The 19,755-nt window shown below is 40.6% G+C and overlaps 1 long non-coding RNA gene across 2 annotated transcripts in view; it reads right to left on the bottom strand.

Moving 5' to 3' along the window:
* LOC138686848 (uncharacterized) overlaps nt 1–8,743 on the bottom strand; it is a 50,653-nt gene extending 41,910 nt beyond the window's left edge. For both annotated transcript variants that reach the window (XR_011326168.1, XR_011326167.1), the window contains exons 1-2: nt 8,519–8,743; nt 7,289–7,341 (exon numbers count right to left, since the gene is read on the bottom strand). This is a non-coding gene — a long non-coding RNA (uncharacterized lncRNA). The remainder of the gene's footprint in view (nt 1–7,288; nt 7,342–8,518) is intronic.
* Nucleotides 8,744–19,755: the final 11,012 nt, after the last annotated feature.

Here is a 19,755-nt window from a genome sequence, read left to right as displayed (position 1 = left end):
TAACTTTAGCTCAAGCCTTTTGGAGTCTCCATATTTCACTGTGTAGTTGTTTTTTTTTTTTTCTTCTGAAATATATCATCTGTCAGCACTGTGTAAGGACAGTCTAAACCAGCCTCTGTTCACCTGCCATTCAGCACTTGAGACTTTTCATCAGAAAGTTCCTTCTGACAGTTATTTATAGGTCAACATTTCAGTGAGCTAATTGCAGGTAACACTCCTGGAAAGGCAACTAAACAGTTATTGCTAGTACTGTGAGAAGAAATGATTATGTTAATTACCAAATCTCTTTGATGTGCTACTGTTGGACATGCTGAACCATGGGGAAAATTTCCAACCTGGCTCCCAAATCTGGCAGTACTGCACCTGGCTCCAGGGAAGGGCTGCTCTGCCAGGACCCTTGGTGCACGTCTCCGTTTCTTATTAAATCAGGTGTGATGTTACTGTCTTCCTGGTGTGTTTTCAGAATATTCAGAAACAGAAATGCCTTTGTCTCCCTTTCCTTTTCAGAGAGTTTTCCTGTGAATTTTGGTACCCTGCACAGGCTCACCTATTTTATACCAGTCAAGCTCTGCTCGTTGAATGACATTTTTGCTTGACATTGGCATGCTTTCTGAAGCTACGCTCAGCTGATGCGAGCTCATTATCAATACTTGCTGTATTCCCCAAATTCCTCTTGGTACTGATGCTAACTTTTGAGAATGTACTGTGATCCTTTCCATTTAGGTCCTGCACATGACATGGCGATTAGTCATCCCTCTCACGCTGAAACCTCTTGTTACAGAGGTCTTTTGGCAATTCCATTATCCTGCAGTTTTTCACAAAATATCATATCTGATATGAGCCCAGCACCTGCTGCGATGATACACACTGCAACCAGGGCATTTCAGTCAGGGACTGACAGACTGTTCTGTCTGCAGTAGTTCAAAAGCAAATGTATTCAAGTTTTTCTTTCTAAGCCGCTTTGAAGCTGACACCTATGAATTTGTTTTCTCCTTGTTAATACGTACTGTAAACCCTCCTTGTAGCTTTACTTCCTGTTTTAAAATGATCAGAATTTGTATGTAGTTTGATAACATGAACCGTACCAGTTGGGCCGAAATGAAATTCTGCTTTGATTCAAGCAATTCTCCCTATTAATCTTCACACTGTGCTTTGGAGATGTCTGTTAGGTTTATTTAGTTTTATTTGTTTAAGCTGTGCTTAATATTTGCTGTGTTTGACTCTCCATTCATATCCACTTGTAAATTCAGAGTAAATATTGTAAAGCCAATAAAATTAAACCTTAGATTCATTTGTAAGAGAAGGAGTAACTGCAGCTTCAAGGTTAAGTCTTTAATCACATTCACACCCAGTGGATTTGGCTCTTTATATCAACTACTGCATATCGGTATTAATAACAAATTAATATAACACAATGGTGTAAGCAGATGCACAGAACAGATTACAAATAGTAGTCGTAGAATAAATAAAAAAATCTTTTAGCAAGAATATTTCTTTACTTCACAATCAAGCTCCCACACAATTTTGCTCAGATTTCTAACAAATCTCTATATTTATATGTCAGTATTAGAATATGGTCAAGATCAATTCCCAATTCTAAAAAAACCCCCACATTGTTATAATGCAACAATGCTGAGGGCACTTGAAACAACTCTGCAACTGTCATATTTGGAGTATTAGGTGTCAAGAAGTGTGAGTTTCTGATCTCAAGTAATGTCTTCTTCTTGGGTTTTGAACATTCTTTGTGACTTATTGGTATGTACAGGTGACCTTATTTCCAATGAGAGTGTCCACCTTTAGCATTTGGCCCTTCCGCTTGTTTGCTGTTTGATAAATGGGTCCTTGTCGTGGTTTAACCCCAGCCAGCAACTAAGCACCACACAGCTGCTCACTCACTTCTCCCCCACCCAGTGGGATGGGGGAGAGAATCGCAAGGGAAAAGGTAAAACTTGTGGGTTGAGATCAGAACAGTTTAATAGAACAGAAAGGAAGAAAAGAATAATGATAATGATAATGATGATGATGATGATGATGATGATGATGATGATAATAATAATATGACAATACTAATAAAAGCATTGGAATATACAAAACAAGTGATGCGCAATGCAATTGCTCACCACTTGCTGACCGATGCCCAGTTAGTTCCTGAGCAGCGATCCCCCCAGGCCAACTCCCCCCAGTTTATATACTGGCTGTGACGTCACATGGTATGGAATACCCCTTTGGCCAGTTTGGGTCAGCTGTCCTGGCTGTGTCCCCTCCCAGCTTCTTGGGCCTCTCCAGCCTTCTTGCTGGCTGGGCATGAGAAACTCAAAAATCCTTGATACTACTTAGCAACAAATGAAAACATGAGCGTTACCAAAATTTTTCTCATGCTGAATTCAAGACATAACTCTATACCAGCTACTAGAAAGAAAATTAACTCTATCCCAGCCAAAACCAGCACAGTCCTTTGTCAAAATGACTGCTGGAATTAGCAGAGTGCTTGTACTCTGTGTCTGTATACAAGGTTGAGTAATTGGGAGTCATTACTGGAACTGTTAAAAGAGGAAACAGCAATGTGGGAATCTATGTCCTGAGGGCATACAGTGCTCTGAGAGTCTATTGAAAATAAACAAGTTTAAATAAAAACAACACAACTCACAGGAACTGCACAGAGTAGATACAAATACAGTTTATCCAGCAGATGGTATTCAGTGACAGTGGCAGACTCAACAAGCCAAGATTTTTAGTTTATCTGTTGTTGAACAGAGGCCCAAAAGTTGTTGAACTTTAGTAAGACATAATCCATTTAAAATGATGGTTCTACCAACTCCAAACCATGAAAGAGTTTTTCTGGTGGGAGACAGAGTGTGTTGGTGTGCACCAATAAAGAAAACTTAGAAATATTGCTCTGAAAGAGACATTGCATTTAACAGGCAATGGTTGATTTCCAGCAAATAGTATTTTACTCCCAGGAGATGAAGGCAGTACTTCGACCAGTACGTACGCAGTGTGCTCTGTCAGATCTGCTCTGGAGAAGTCTTCTTTTCTTCAGGTGCTGCACGTTCCCTTCGGAGCAGATGTGGGGATGTGGGGCAGATCACTAGCATTCTCCCATATGCTTTGCTAAAAACACAATTATCTGCAGGTTGTGCCTCAAGAAATGGAGTCTTACCACATTGGTTAATGACAGCCATAAGGTCGCTTTACCTGTCTTTGCCTGAAATAGAATTAACCCCCCTGGAGATGCTGAAAATTTCATTTTGGCATCCTCAGAGTGAAACAGGCAGGAGATCTGGGGGGGGGGGAGCAGTATGTACTGGAATGTTTATTACCTTGTCCTTGCCAGAAAAGCTAAAGCATAGTCTTTCTGGGCACTATTAGTGGTTGAGGTGAACTGAATTTATGGCTCTTAGTCACTTGCTTATTTTGGAAGGGTATCTGCACTCATATATATTGGAATAGAGTCCAGGACACTTGTGGCATTTAAATCCCATAATGAATCACAAGTTGAGGATATGATTCAATATCTTAAATTGCATTATCAGATTTGTGACTCATGGTCAATGACACCAAGTCTGGCAGTGTTCTAAATGATGCCTTCAGGAGCAACAAGTTTTGATCATTTCTCTTATGGTCATGAAGTCAAGGTGGTATGCACTCAGGTCACAGTGCTATGTTATTGCAGTACAACCAGCGTGTTCCAAAGGAAATGCAGTGTTTCAAAAGCACTTGCAAAGGGCTATTCTCCCTAAGTTTCACCAGCTGTTCCAAACTGTAGCAAGAGTTTCAAAATGAGATACCCTCAATATACTGCGTATATGCTATATAGTATACATGTAATTGCAGATAACAGTAAAAATGCTTCCTATCCCTGTGCTTCTCAGTGTACATAGTGGCAGAGGCAGCACCGGTTAGAGCTCTCCTACCTTTTGTAGCAGTATCTTGGCCTATATCTCTGCTTGCTGGACTGGTTTATATCCCTACGTGATTCAGTGTTGTGTGACTGGCAGGAGCTGCAAGACTGGCCAAATGATAATGCTTCAGATCTATGCTGCACAGCTAGCAATGACTGCACTAGCAGCAAGGCACTGGACATTCAGGCTTCTTAAAGCAAAGACTTTTTTACAGGGAGAAGAAATAAAAACAAGAAAAATGGCATTTTTAAGCAAGGAGATTAAGGAATAACCAGTCCTAACTGTAGGCACTGAGAAGACACCTTGGAGGAACCTCAGGCTAAGAGGAAGAAAGTAAGTGAACTAACTATTTGTAATATAGCCAAATTAAAAAAGTTTTTGAGTTACCTTCACAGTCCTCTTGCCGATTTGAGAGGAATTATGCTATAATATACGCAGTGGTATCAAAGGCTGTGCTGAGATCCAACCAACAGCAAATACACATTCCCCTAACTAGGGAATGAATTGTATATTTAGTTATCTTTACGATACTAGCAACAGGAATTATTCACAGGTCTCTCGAAGGACTACTCCACACTGAAACTATAAACAATGCTATAAGTCAGGCATTTTAGAAAATGTCTGTGAAAGAGTATGAACAGAAAGAAATCATAAGCAGCCCCTTTCTCATGAACTTTGTCTACAGATGCTGACAAACACAAAGTCATACAAGTGGCTTTGCTGCAAGAAAGCCTCAGATCTTAAGGTTACAATTTGGGTAACATCATTAAGCAGAAGACAATATGCTTCTAAACATCCTTCTATGATTCACACAGTGAATAGTACCACCCACATCTAATCTGTGGTTGGCTGAACTTCCAAAACATCAAAATCTGTGAAGAAAGCAGCCTACTGAATTTAAAGTGGGTGCCTTGCTTTGAGACAGCATGTTCTTAGGACAAACCCTCCAAGCTGGGGGAAGCTTAGGATGACTCGAAGTCTGGAGTGGCTAGTTACAGTGGAAGTTAAATCATTTCCTCATTGCTGACTCCTGTTGAGTACTAAAGGGCACAACGCTAGTATCTGTAGTAGCAGAGGACACGCAAGTTGGGAAATTCTCCACTTTATAACCTACTGTTTCAACAGAAAGTCTGTTCTTTCAAGATGCAACGGATCTGGGTCCTGAGCCAGCAAAGCCCTAACACACCTCATGGATGGTAGATCCAGTGTGCTTTCTGATTACTTAGCTGTTAGATTTTCTCACAAGTATCCTTGCGCTTTGCTTCCACGTGGCCAGTGTGGCTCAATGAAGCGACAAAGCCATAATAACATCTTCCTTCTAATCCTTCCCTAAAGCTCCGCTTTCCCTACCAGAGGTTCGATGGCAGTTAAGCTTGCAGATTGCACTAGGGCTGTTGCTGTCCATGCTGATCAAATATTAGCTCATGATTTCCGTGTGATCCCCGAGCTGCATGGACCCATGTGTTATCTCTGAGACTGTAAATGCAACATGGCAGGAACTCCCACTTTCTGTTCACAGCCAAGAAAATAAAATCATTGTCCAGGAAATAGGTCCCAGGCATAATAGTAATAAAACTACTAACGCTCAAGTAGTAACATTAAGAACATACTGAGCAGCCCTGGAAGATCAGGAGGAGACTGATGAACATCCTGCAGGATAAATCATTTTTGTAGACAAACAGGAGCAAATTTTATCTATGCCTCAAGATGACAGGAAGCAGACCAGGTTGCATACAACAGGTAATTAAGATACACCACTAGATTCTTAGGGTTTTTTTTTTAATGTCAGGAACTGTTCTCGTTTATTCCTGCTGTGTTGTAAATCTTTTATTGATGCTCAGGTAACACTTACAGTTTCTGTGTCTTGGGCATGTTACACTCTTAGTGTAAAAGAAGGAAGTTCAGCTTCATCATCTCACAAAATGGCTGCCTTAGTCCAGGCTGGATAAAACTAATTAAAACCCAAACAAGCAGTGCTATGTGCTCAGTGCTTTCTCTGCTGCGAGGTGGTGTTCATTTTTCAGAGGCAGATAGAACAGATGGGGTTGGTGACAGGTTGACTAGGATACACACAGTGAAACCTATGCATCTGTCAGGAGAGGAATTTATTGGTTCAGTACAGACAATAATTTTGGATTTTCACAGATCTAAGCCTTCGATTTGGGCTCTTGTCTAGGAACAAGCACTTCAGTCATAGTAACTAATTACTATGGGTTACTGTGGGCCTGAGATTTTTTAATTAAAAAAACCCTTTTGATATTTATGCCAGTAGTAATGGTGAAAATCTGGAAGTGACAAACTTTAGTTGGAAAACATGTATTCACTGGGACTCTTTTACACCCCAGCTCTGGTACGTGGGTTTTTTTCAACATTCATTCTCCCATTCCTAAAATGAGCTGCCAGTCAACCTCACTTCTTTACTTAAATCCTCTTAACAGCACACCTATTTATCTTGTCTTGAGCATAACAGCAATTAAAAAACCAACACCCAAATGCTGTATGATAAACTTAATACCACCACATTGCTGGTAATCTGTTTTAGTTTTTGCCCAGTTTATTCCAAGAAAGAAAATGCTCAGACTTGTTTTCCTTTGAGGAGAGATAAAATAAAAACTGCCTTTAAAACCCACAGTATCTCTAGATCACTAAAGGGGAGCAAGGATATTCTCTCATCTCCATTTGAAGATCTAGTCTCTGACAGTGAGATCTGACATGAGACTAGCAGTGGTGATTCTCCACTGGCTTTTCCATCACTTTTAGTTGCCACCGTGGATATGCAAAACCACCTTTTCAACATATTTTCGTTCTGAAGAGCTTAAAGCTGTCCTGTAGCATTTTATTCACTGTCACACAAGTATCATGCATGGGTCTTTCCTCTGATTAAGATATACGATATGAAAAAGAAATGCAAAAGAGAGAAGCACAAGAACAGCAAGAGTTTTATTCCCACAGACTTTGCAGTTTTTCTAACTATTGTCCCAACCTGCCCCCAGGGAGCTCCAGGGAACATGATGCATCTATTGCTGTTGCGCTTTTGACCTCCAACACTGATCTGTTGCCCAATAAAATATCTCTCAAAGGACGGCATGGTGTCACAGCTGGTTTAGAACCTGAGAAAACCAGCTCTGTGCATAAACAGGCTCCATCTTCTCTTTATCCTTCTAAGAAATGTAGCCAATGATATATATTTTTACGGTATTATCCGCTAGCCAGTGCCCTCCACTTTGTGCAAAGCACAATACAGAGAGTCGTTAACACAAGTGAAGGATGTCATGTAATGTAATATCCTCTGCTCAGCCACCTCATGTATACTTTTGTACTTGACTGAGTAGATTAGGTAAAGTACAATAATTTATAAAGAAAGACTGTAATATAAAGAAACTTACTTTCTTTTGTAGCTTCTCTGTTCATCTCTTTGTCAGGGATCTGCTCCCTCCTACTGCAGTGGAAAAGATACATTAAAATTAATATTCTAAGCTGGGATTTTCAAAGCAGACTATAGCAGTGAAGTGTCCAAAAGCCACTGACATTCAATGGCAGCTAAGTCCTTAGCCCCTTTGAAAATTCTCAGCCAAAACCCATTAATGCATACTTCAAAGAGATATTATTCACAGTTCTAGGAGTCATTTTCCTAACAGCCTTTCATTCTCATTTCTAACAGGCCCTTCTTCCCTAGATCCTAACCCCCTGTTGGGGTACAAAACCAAATTGCTTCCATGTCCTTTATAATTCAGACCTCAGCTTTAGCTCTGACCCTTTTGAGGCATTTGTTTTTATATTTAATGACACACAAAGATCTGTGTCTCAAAAGAGACAAAATGGAACTCTTTAGTATTGCTTTTCCATCTTTATCTTGTCTCACCAGTCATTACACCTCTTACAAATGAGCACAGGCGCCAGTTCATCTAGATATTTTGGCTCCTTACTGTGAAGAGTTAATTAATTCTCATGCTGTGTCTCTTGCTTATGGTCAGTTCTCATATTTTGACAACAATTAATTCACCCCCACCAGTCTAACATCTCACTTTGTCAGCCTTTCCTTCTAAAACACAGTGCTACCGTATTTGTAGCCTGTAGCTTGTGGCTTGTCACATTTTTTACTTCAGTCATTTATACTAATTTTTCTCCCCCTCCCCCCAATCATAGCATGAGAAGACTTTATTGATTAAATCAATCAGGTACAAAATATGTAAGCTGACCTGAATTTTTGCAATTAGCTATTCAAATAACCCACCAGAAGGCAGGTTTTAATTCTATTAACCGTCAAATGATGCTGTAGTAGCAAAACCTTACTAAGAATCTGCTACACTATATTGACACCTTGTGGCTGGTTCATCATAATGCAAAGTATTCATCCAGACTAGTGTAAATAAGAGGGATTATAATATAAAACCTGTAGGGAAAATATTTTCATTTTAAGTACTCACAATGGATGGGAAGCTGATAAAGGCTGTCTAGATCAAACCCAATTTTTGCTTTTAGCCTGATCCCAGTGCAAATTCAAGTATATATGTTCTTCAGTGCTGAACATAGGGCCAAGACCTATACATTTCCCATTTTCACTACAGTTCAGATCTTTGTGGGATCCAGCCTTGAAATGTGTGCCCTGAGCTTACCTCAGATTGCAGTATCTCTGGCTGACATGTCGTACTTCAGCCTCCACACTAAACATAGTGGGATAAAGAAGGAATAGCTTTTGTTGCAATGGCACCTGCTGCCAAAATAGAATGAGATTCAAATGATATTTGCAGAAGGAAATGCAAACTTCAACGTATACATGTGAAATAACACTCTGGAAAGGTCAAACGGAATGAAGATGCTACATGCGAGCAGTCTTTTTTACTGCCTACCCGATAAAGAGGAAATGGCACGATGCAGGAAGCCTATTTAAAACAGGCAGATGGGCTGTGACATAAACCCGAGACAGCTCATCTGCTCAATATGTAATCATTGTGTTTGAAACCATTTTCATACAATCATCCCGAGTAATACATAACTACCACGAGTTTACAAAGGAAAGGAACTGCTGAAATGTTAATAGAGGGAAGGATTTGAAAAGGATTCAGATAAATCAGTTACAAACAGCGCTCTGGCCAGCAGTCAGTGAATCACTGAACAACATGTAATGATTTCCCAGGAAGACTGCCTCCACCGTATGACCCTTGAAGACAAATAATCAAATAACACTGCTAAACCTCACAAATAAATTACCCTTCCCCAAAGACCGTTGAATCTGCTTTGGTTCATTGCCTTGCAAAGTTGGAGACTCCCTGTATCAGTCAATTGCATCACAGGAAACTCTGAAGTTAATGACTTTGGCCTTCTGTGGGCAAATACTGTCCCACAAATTAAGGGCTAGTTATTCAGTTTTGGGGAAAGAGGGAACTGGGCATCAAGGAGTCCCACCTTTCTCCTGCTTATTTTCTGCTTGGAATAACAGGACGAGGCTGCTTGGGGGCCCTGCTGCTGCCTTGGCAGATAAGTCAGTGTGAGCCACTGCTGGAGATGGCACTCACACCAGGAGCTGGGGGGATGCTCTGGTGTCCATGGGGACCTCGGACAGATCTCGAATGCCTCTGGGCAAGAATGGCTGAGTTGTGAGGCTGGCTGCACGGGTGGTGGGGCCTGACTGGGTTGTTGGTGTAGCCGAAGAGGCTGGGCAGAAGAAGAGAAGACAGAGATTTTTATGCACAGCGGGGCCTCTTAAGTTCAGAAGAGGAGACGGTCACAGTGCCTCCGCAGCCGTCCACAAGTATAACACTATCCTGCAAACCCAGCTCCAAGGTCAGGCAAAATCAAGGATGTGAGATGGAGAAGAAGGGCAGGACTGACTGGGTCTGCACCCATTTCTATCTCCATCCAGAACTCCACAATAGTTGTTATGAGGTTTACATAGTTTAAGGATTATTAATTTCCTGTGCCTGTTTAATTCTATTCATTGAGAAAAAGATGTGGCCCCTAATGGTCTTTTGACCATGTGGGAGTCTCTAGTGACACAACTCCACCAGGATGCAGGTAGGAATTGAGTGATGTGTGGCTCTGCCCCTGGGACAGCTTCCAGCAAAGCCAAGACCTGCTGGGTAAACCCTGCCCCTCACAATAGATCTCAGCCAAGTAACCTCAGCACAATGACAGTCATTAACATTAAACAACCTGCAAAATTTTGTTAGTTCAAAGTTTGGTAGAGTTAAATGCTGATTCTTTGAAAAGAATTACAGTAATCTATTCATTTTCATGGAACAAGATACAATTAAAGAAATTCCTCCGAAAACAACTCAATGTTATATACTTTTTGTTCTAGACTGTTTTTTTAAAGATTCTTTAAGTGAACAGTAATTTACTGACCACAAAACAGTAGCTCAATGCAATAATAAGTACCCTCAATATTGCCATGCATGGAGTTGCTGGAGAACAAACCAGTCTTTGAGGAGAGGTATAAAGGCAGCATGTCCTAAACCTAAATTGAAACCTTGTGTCAGTACTGATGGAAGTAAATTGATTGCGAACTTCTCTTACCTCTCCATACATACTTATTCTCAGTATTCAGAAAAGGAAAAGACAGCTCTGTGAAATTACAGAACTTTTCTTCTCTGAGTCAAAGAAGTGGGGTCTGGAGGAAAGTGGAAAAGACATGGAAAACATTCTTGGGAAGTCCAGCATCCTGAAGTACAGCAAAATGAACTGCAGCTGCTCTCCAAAGTTTATGTAAGGACACAGCACATCTCGGCAGCAGGATGCCTTTCTACTCTTATATAGGAGCGATATGTACAACCAGCTGTAGGACAGATCAGCCCAGAACTGTGGCCATTCCGCATGTTGTTTGCATTAAAAGAAGCTTTCTGTCTTAGCAAGCTCTTCAATATCTAGAATTCATTTTGCAACTTATACAGCCCTCTTCACCACGGTACACCGTCCCTAGCAGCCAGTTTGCATAAATGCATTGTGTTTTGGGGACTGAGACAAATTCGCTAACATACATGTAAGCTGTTCTATGCCTATTGTCCTCAGTGACTATGAAATTTCCCAGGGATTTTAATTTTTAAATTTACTAAACCAGAGTGACCAAGAAACATGCTTGAGGCCACACAGAAAGTCTTTGGTATAGCAGGGAATTGAAACAGATATCAAGGTAATGCTCTAAACACAACCCAGGTTTCCTTTTTCTTTCTTATTGTTCCCTTCCTCTTTTAGTCTAATAAGAACCTATGAAATCTCTTCACTCTCTTTTAAATCTTTTCACTCTCCCTGCCTTCCTACCCTTTGGGATCCTGCCCAAACCCCTTCCTGCCTACCAAATATTTCACATCCCCTCTGCTCTGCTCTTCAGATAACTACAGGAGTGAGCACAGCGGCTGTCTGGATGACAGCCACCAACCCAGCTCTCTCTGCTCTGTGGTTTACACAGCTCTTGCAATGAATACATACTGACTCATGAAAATGATAACAGATGTGAAAAAATTAGCTTCACCACCTGTTGCTAATGTAATGGATTTAATTACTGGCAGACAGCTTGAATTATTTTGAGGTCTGTTACAAAAGAAGACTTTTTTTCCTCTGTGGGGGACCCTTGTTGAGAAACTTGTGGTTCCATAAAGGCAAATAGCTACAGGGGACAACCCTGTGCAGCGAAACCCTCTGGTTCCTTACAGACTTCTCCCTGCCAGGAATTTCCCCTTGCACCATTCTATGATGTGTTAATTATTTCTTTGCCTAATTGACTTGATGAATTTATCTCTGTTATATACTTTCAAACTGTCCACAAACTGACCATAATTTCAGTAGCTGCTTTTGCCCACCATGCTGATATTCACCCCTGTACTGACCAGTGCTTTTGCTACAATCATTCACACCGAAAAGAAAGGGCAGTAAAACTCAAGCCATACTCACTTCAGGTACTCATTGCAACTAGGAAGGTATCTGTGAATACATCCTGTGTGGGCACTTTTTCGTTCCAGCTATGGCCTTGTTCACTGAAATTGTTTCTATGCAACATTTATATGGATATCCAAAAACTTCTCTATTGATACTAATAAACGTGAGACAATGAATTTGACTGAGCACTAGTACGTTCGAGGTAGAATGTATCCTCAGTATGTGCTTCAGGCTGGGAGAGTGGGAATTAATATTCTTATTTGTAGTATGATGTCTGCTGAGTGGCCATTGAGCTCAAGAGGTTAAACTGAGCTTCTTGGTTTGGTATTGACCTAGTAGTATCCAGACAGAGAGGGTAGTGGGCAAGCAGGAAAAGGAAGAATCTTGTGCTATCCTCTCTATTCATTGGTGAGAGAACTTGATCTAAGATCTGGACCTGTTTATAGAAAATTTTGACCGAGTCCTTACTTATCTGCATCAACTGAAGACACGAGTGTGGGCACTACTCATGGGAAAGAAAGCGAAGACCCTTTCCTTGCTCATGATTCCCCTCTGGATAGGAAAAAAGAAAAAAGCAACCCCTGTGCCCATAAGAAACCTCTGCTTTCTTCATGACATTACAAAAAGTTTCAAGGAGGCATCTAGTGAAAGTAAAGGGCAGCCAATGTGAGACAGACAACAGTTGGTACGTTTCTCACTCTGTGGAATACCACTGTGTAAGTAATTGTCTCAAGACACCACTAGAGATACACTGTTAATTTAAAATACACTTACCTAGTTAAGTGAGAACTGTTGGAAGAGCAGTCAATGGCAGAAACCTATGACCCTAGAGACAAGTAAGCAAAACAGGGAACCAGTTAAAACACAGCACTAATGGCCTTTTCTTAGCAAGCAACTACAGCAGGTGCCACAAGAGTCCCTTTGAATTCAGTGGGATAACTTACATGTTGAACCACAACACATATGCTGTTGCTTTTTTGCCAATTAAGAGCTGGAAGAAAAGGAGAAAATAAAACCAAATGGAAGAATAAGAACAGGAAGGCACAATGTAAAGACAACACAGTCTTACTCCCATTTTTCTCTCACCTTTTATCTCCAACCCAAATTTTCTATATAGAGTGGTGTATTTCATTTTCATTGGCATCATTTTCAGCTACATTGGAAGGTCATTTGTGCTATTGTTATCGACATTGCCTTATTGACTGCAGCGTGCAGCTCAGCTTTTGCTGGTCGTTTTCTTAGTAAGCTCTTCTCAGTCCCAAATTTTGTCATTATAGGGCCATCATTAGTTGTGTTCAGTAGTGGGGGAAAAAAAAAAGGAAAGAAAAGAAATCTACAGTTAAAAAAAGGCTTCTTCAAATTCAGCTATCTGCTCTTCAAGAAGCTCATCAGTCCTCCTGAAAAGAGGTATCAGGGGTTGCTTAGGAATAGAAAGATGACATCCTGCCTGTCAGATGGATCTTTTCAGATTATCTCCCAGATAAGTACAATAATTGCAGGGAAGCATCTTTTGTGGCTGACTGCCCCCTTGCAATGTCTAGGTTAACACAAGGAGAAACACTATGCAGCTGTTGGCATCTCTTTTCTGGGGAATTACAATGCAACAATACGTATACTGCTTTACCGAGCAATATCTTCAGCTAATGTTATTTATAAAATATTATTTTTAGTACTGTAAAGACATATTTAGGAATGGCTGCCATCTGTCCAGACATAACAATAAATGAAATAAAGGTTTCACTAGTGATCGGGAGCAAAAGTTACTACTCCTTAAGAAAGAGATTTAGGTTATTAAAAGTCTGATTTCCCTAAGCAAGACCATATCATGGTACAAAAAGATTATAATGGGAGGACTTGCACATGTACTTGAGCACATGTGTGTTTAGAAATTTTTATAATTCATTTTGTGTGTGTTTAGAAATTTTTATAATTCATTTTAAGCTGTGCCTGCACATCATTTTGCTGTCACTGTTACAACCTGCTTCCTTTTATTTATTTTTCCTGGTGACTATCACAGGGAAAGAGCACAAAAGACACTTACTCCTCAGACCTGCATTTCTTCCTGTGGCCATGCAGCGGCAGAGGAGACCAGAAATCACTGTAGAGTTGCACTACGCATTTGGTGATTTTGAGGCAGGACTTTGCTCAGGTGCGAGGGTTAGGAGACTGACAAATGAATTCCCATGTACCTTACTGCTTGGACTGATGACTCTTACCACAACACCCCGTGATGTCTGCTGTTCGCCCTGACTCGATGGACCCGGAGGCTCTGACCCGCCACAGCAGCCCAGTTCCAGCAGACCACTGGCTTGGTGCGCCGGCCTCACTGGGGCGAGAGGCAGAGCTGGCCAAGCCACTGCCCTTTATCTCTCTCTTTCTTTCTCCTCCTATACACGTATCTGATAGGCAGCATTATTTATGGTATGCTTCTCTACGGCTCCTGTATGAATTATCTGCCCCCAGACGCTGATATTTACTTTGAGCCCCTGGCAAGACAGCAACTGCTCACGCAGGCATACCTGTCTCACTTGCATGACTGAGCGCTTCTACTAATGTGTTTCTTGCCGGGTTAGTGGTACGCTGTGACGGTTTTGGCAGGCCTACAAAGCCTAACGCCTGCTCTGGGAAACGGCAGTAATTTCTTTCCTTGACTGGGAAAGGCTGAGAGTGCATCATGTACTGCATTTACGAGCTTTTCTGGTATTGCCTCTGTTAACCAGGCTCCTGCACTCAAAACACCCATTTCAGACCTGGTAAGGAGAGGATATCTACAGGTCTTCACTGGTGGTCCTTGGTGCTCAGTGAAACCATCCTCAGGGCAGATCTTCATCAGGTGTCAGAGGAATGGAAAAAGCTGTTTAATTCAGGTAGGGAGGGCTGTGTCCCTTACAGACATCCCGGAGACCGCAGTAATGCCATGGCTGCAGCATCCTGGTGCACTTGCAGGGCAGCACTGGTGAGATCCGTGTAAGCATGTAATTGGAAGATGAGTCTATCGTGTGCAGCCCTTGCTGGAATGATCATGCTTGCTGTACTCTAAGGAATATTACACCTCATACTTGGATCATTTCTACTGCAGGATCCATTTCTTCCGTCGGACATTCCTTGGCAGCAAGGAGAAGGGGAAAGAGTTGTCAGCCTGAGGGAGGATACTTAATGGCTTTGGCTGGATTTTATTTCAGGTTTTCATATCTCCTCAGGGTGAATGAAACAGGTCCAACTTTAGAATTAATTTTTTGGTTTTGAAATTGAGCTCCCTTCCCATCTCCCTAACTCTAAGCCCTAGAAGAGTCCTAAAACTGCAAGCCAGATTTAAAGAAAAAAAAGCTGAAAAGAAGCATGGAATTCTGACCCCTCCCACTGCCAATGCCATCCCTCCTGTCTCCTGTCTTAAGCAAGAGAAGACATACAGGAATCTCTTCTGAAGGCACAGTTATGTCATCTGTAGAGCAGAGTACTAAACAAATAAGCATCCGGGCTTTAGAGTTGTTTATTCTGGTCCAAAGACTGATAAAGAGCCTAACTACACAATTAGCTGGTTCAAATTACCCCTAATGATAACCTCAGTGCCAGAAACTTCATGCCTCTACGATTAAACCCTTCTCCTCGGGGACACCATACACATCCTGTACTGTAGAGCTCAGAGTAACGACTATGAGCAGGTAAAGAACACGCTAATCCTCCAGATGGCGATAAATCCGTACTTTTCTGTAGTTTTTCCTCTGAATTTGACAGAAAAGCTGTTGTTTTAGTTTCTGGACAGCAAGAACTTATGATTTAAAACTTATATGCAAACACTGCATTTCCTTACAGTATTTATTTATAGTGACAACTCTGCAGTGTATATGTATCTATGTATAGAAATATATTTTAAAATGTATGTCTTTGTATATATACATAGATACCAACACCTACTTCTCACTGTAGTCGTGCAAGCTACATGTCTGCATTCTGCTCTGCTCTGCTTAGGCAGAACTCTTCTGCAAATGAATAAAGAAGATGTCCTGATGGGAAGGAAAGAAGAGTGACGACAGCAGTTTAATTTCTAATTAATTAATCCGTCATGATTAACTCCTGACATTAAAGCAGTTGTGTTTAGTTTCTGCTGAGTGTCTAATCCAAAGACAACTGCTGTCAGTGTTGCAAGGGAAGACTGATTCAGACTGAGTGGAGATGGTGGACACTCAGGTGTGTTTGCAGTGGGGACTTCTGGGCGTGCATGGGCTGGCATTCCTTCCCTCACCATTCACTGTGTTGGTTTCTAGCCAGCTCCAGAGCAGGAAAGCAAGGAGACAGGCTGAAGGGAAATCCAGTTGTGACAACAAATTAAAAGGAGGGTCCTCCTTGCCTCTTGCTACTTGTAAAATATGAAAGAGTGAACTGAAAGCAGGTGTATCTCTATTAGGCTCAAGGAACGTAAAGTTTAAATCAAGTTGTTCTTCCACAGTCAGCAGTTTGTCTTGGTTGTAGTCACACTGCAGTGGATCAGGAATTTTTCCTATACATCGACTGCAGTTTAGATTAGGAAAAATGACAGACTGGGAAAGCATTATTATTATGAGTTTACTTCTTCGTATACACTGAAGTGGCATAGTTAACAGCATGCATATTTGCCTCAGAGCACCATTTGGACTTTGACATGCCTTCTGGCTGACTGTCACCCACAGTGCACTAGGGTTTACATTTGCTTTTCTGAATCTCAGATTTCTGCAACCGCCTTGGAAATGTTCTGATTCACTGTCCCTGTGGCACTTGCTAGTCAGTGAGCAGCCAATACAACACGAGACTCTTTTGGTAGAATATGGTGTTTACTTTGATGAATTCATGAATTATACAGCTGACCTAATATCTTTGAATATTAAAAGTGGAATTTCAGCTTGCACATGAAATGTAAATCAATGGCTGAAAAAATAATCCAAAATAGCACCACAGAAACAAGATGAAATGAGCCAATGTATAATTCAAACAGTATAGCTAGGAGCAACATTTCTATTTTAATACTATGAATGTTCTAAATGAAAAACAGGTTCTGATGTGTGATTTTTTTTTCTTTGAGCCTATTTTTTTGTTGTTGGAGATATGAATGGTAATTAAAAGTAACAATGAGGCTATTAAGAGCTGAGGTTAACAATTAAATGATGGAAATACTGTGTTACTGAGCTGTTACAGCACATTTAAAGCAAACTCACTAAGAAATTCATGCTACTTCCATGTCAGCCATTTTATTCAATACAAACCTCATTTGCTGAACATAGCTTTCCAGGTTGCAGTTAATACTCAGTTAAAAATTTAGTTTGTGGTTCAGGTCAATATATTAACTTTTGAGAGCCATGCCGTTAGTGGCCTCAGGTGAAAAACTATATTAGAGCTTGGCTAGAGGTTAGGATTTCATCCTGCAGAAGTAAAGGTGATGTGTTTCGGGTGGGCTCTGCAAAGCCAGAGGTTATTTTTATGAGAAGTAGCATAGTCCATCTATGGAGCCCCTTGTGGAAGCCTCATAGGGCCACTTACCTGACTATCATGAAATCAAAACTTACTGCATGTAAGAACTGATGAGCTGCAGTGCTTTGTGGAGCTGGACCTGCTTTTAGGGCTGCAGAGCACCCAACACCCCCATCTTTCCTTAGGGGAACATTACTATAGCATATATATATTACATATATATATACACTACAGGGGGTCATTACTACAGTTAACAACCACTGCCTAAGCAAGTTGCTTGATCTGGCTTGGTTTGAGGTTCCTGCCTTTGTAGCCCAGGACAGAGCATTTACTTTTGGGCACCTAAATGCTCATTTGCCTTTGGTTAAGGATTGGATTAGGATTAGGTGTGAGTTGTGGTTGTTAGGTTTTAATGTCTCATGAATTGCATGACAGTAGCTTTGAAATGCTCTAAGATTTTGATTCAGGTCCTGCACATAGAGTAAGGCTACTAGTATCTAGCCAGTACCTCCTGTTAAGTTTAATTTTGTAAGCCTTCGTTTTAATCTGGAGAGAACCATAACTAATCTGCTGTTCAAATACAGCTGAGATCCTTGTGCTTTCTCTGAAAAAGTAATGACATACCAGTGAACAAATTAGAAATAGCAGTGAAGGGATCTCTTTGCATTTTCCTTTTTTAAATCTGCTGTTTTGTTTTAATACCACCATGTATATGAGTTATGAAGAACGCTCCCCTTATAAAGTGCATTTAACAACAGGATCTAATAGAAGAGAGTAATTAAATACCTAATTACTATTGCATAACTGCTTTGAAACACGACCATGTTTCAATTTTATGTAAACCATTTGGGGAAGAGCCCTAGACCTACTGTGAATTTCTTCAGGATCTGAAAGAAGAACTTTAGAGATGAAGCTCCCACAGTGTTTCTTTATTTTAATTGATATAATTACTGTAAGAAACACTATCATTAGCCCACTTTCTGTTATTAATTTATAAAAAATTCAGGTGTAGCACAATGATATTTTTCTCAAGCCTTGACACCTCCATCAATAAAGAAAGATGATTTTAATTACTCAGCAGTATAGAGACAAGGGTGATTACTAAATATCATCCCATCTCAATAGGCAATCAGATCATTTTCTGTATATTGGTACAAATGACATGGATATTTTCTTCTTTGAAATACCATGATGCAGAAAGAAAGAATGTGTTTATTGTGTTTTTTTCTTGGAATCTACACAATCAACATAAAAACAAAGGCATGTTGTCTTTTGGCTAACATTCAAACCCTAGGGGACAGGTTTATAAACTGCTGGAGAGCATTCAGCATCAGAATGATTTAATTCATAGAGGCTCCATTTCTCACCTTCAATAAATTACAAAAAAATATGTTAAAAACAGATCTTTGCACTGTCACTGCTCCCCACTGGGACAGAAAGGCTGTAGATGGACTGAAGGTATGAAGGGGCCAACATTCAACTTGCATCAAATGAACCAAAAAACCACAGGAGCAGAAAACCCTGCTCCATTACCTACAACATTCTCCCTTATCTACAACAAAAGTAACAACTACAAAGGACTGGCTTATCAGACATGGGTCACAAATTATCACCAGCACAATCACTTTATTCCCTTTTCCTTGTTTCTACTTTAAGGTAGGTCTACTTTAATTCTACTTTAATTAGGTCAGTCTGCAGCCAGATAACAAGATCTAGACAAGGAGATGGCTTCACAGAGAATAGGATGCATACCAAAGCTGATGTTGCTAGTATTGGAACTGATTATACCTTATCAGGCATAATTATTATACCTCTTTTTTCATGGAGGGGATATTTTATCTCAGAGTGCTGTGCAACTAATGTTTTGAGGTTTTCACATAAACATCTATTGAAAGAAGAAGCTAACAGGTCAAACTGTTCCTTACTGCAGAAGAGAAAGCATTGAGGTCCAACAATAAAACTGAGGATGTATATTGACCCAGGCAAGAAATTAGTGAAAATCAGAGTCAGAGCAAAATAAAGACGACAACCATGGCTTACCCCATGTATCTGCTAGCTCACATATCGTTCAGCTTCTGTCCCCAGGCACCTTGAGAAGAGGAAATAGGACTTATTGACACAGAGGAGTGGCTGGAATTTGTAATACAAAGATAAATTTGTTGTAAAGCACTACCGCTTTTCCTTAACAAAGCACTCACTTGGCTGTGACTGTTGCTTATTACATGAAAGATAATCTTCCTATTACTTAGCACTCTGTTTACCTGTTTATTGTACTTCTCATCCAGCTGTTGTTTCACCTACAAGCAGTCTGAAGCAAGCATGACATCTTTGGTAGTTTGCAAAGATCCCATATTATGAGGCCTAGGTGCACAAAAGAAATGTTTATGCAATAATAAAATGAAGTGACAAAACATAGAAGTTCAGTCACAAAATGTTAAGGACAATACAACAGCCTGTTTCCTTCTGACTTCCCGGTTTTGATGCTCCTGACTGCACTGATGTCTGTGAGATTGCCTGGGTGGGACTGAGAGCTGAGCCT

The sequence above is a fragment of the Haliaeetus albicilla genome, chromosome 9, assembly GCF_947461875.1.
Source record: "Haliaeetus albicilla chromosome 9, bHalAlb1.1, whole genome shotgun sequence".
Lineage (NCBI taxonomy): Eukaryota > Metazoa > Chordata > Aves > Accipitriformes > Accipitridae > Haliaeetus > Haliaeetus albicilla.
Note: the sequence above shows the minus strand (reverse complement) of the source record. Positions and strands in the feature narration are given on the sequence as shown.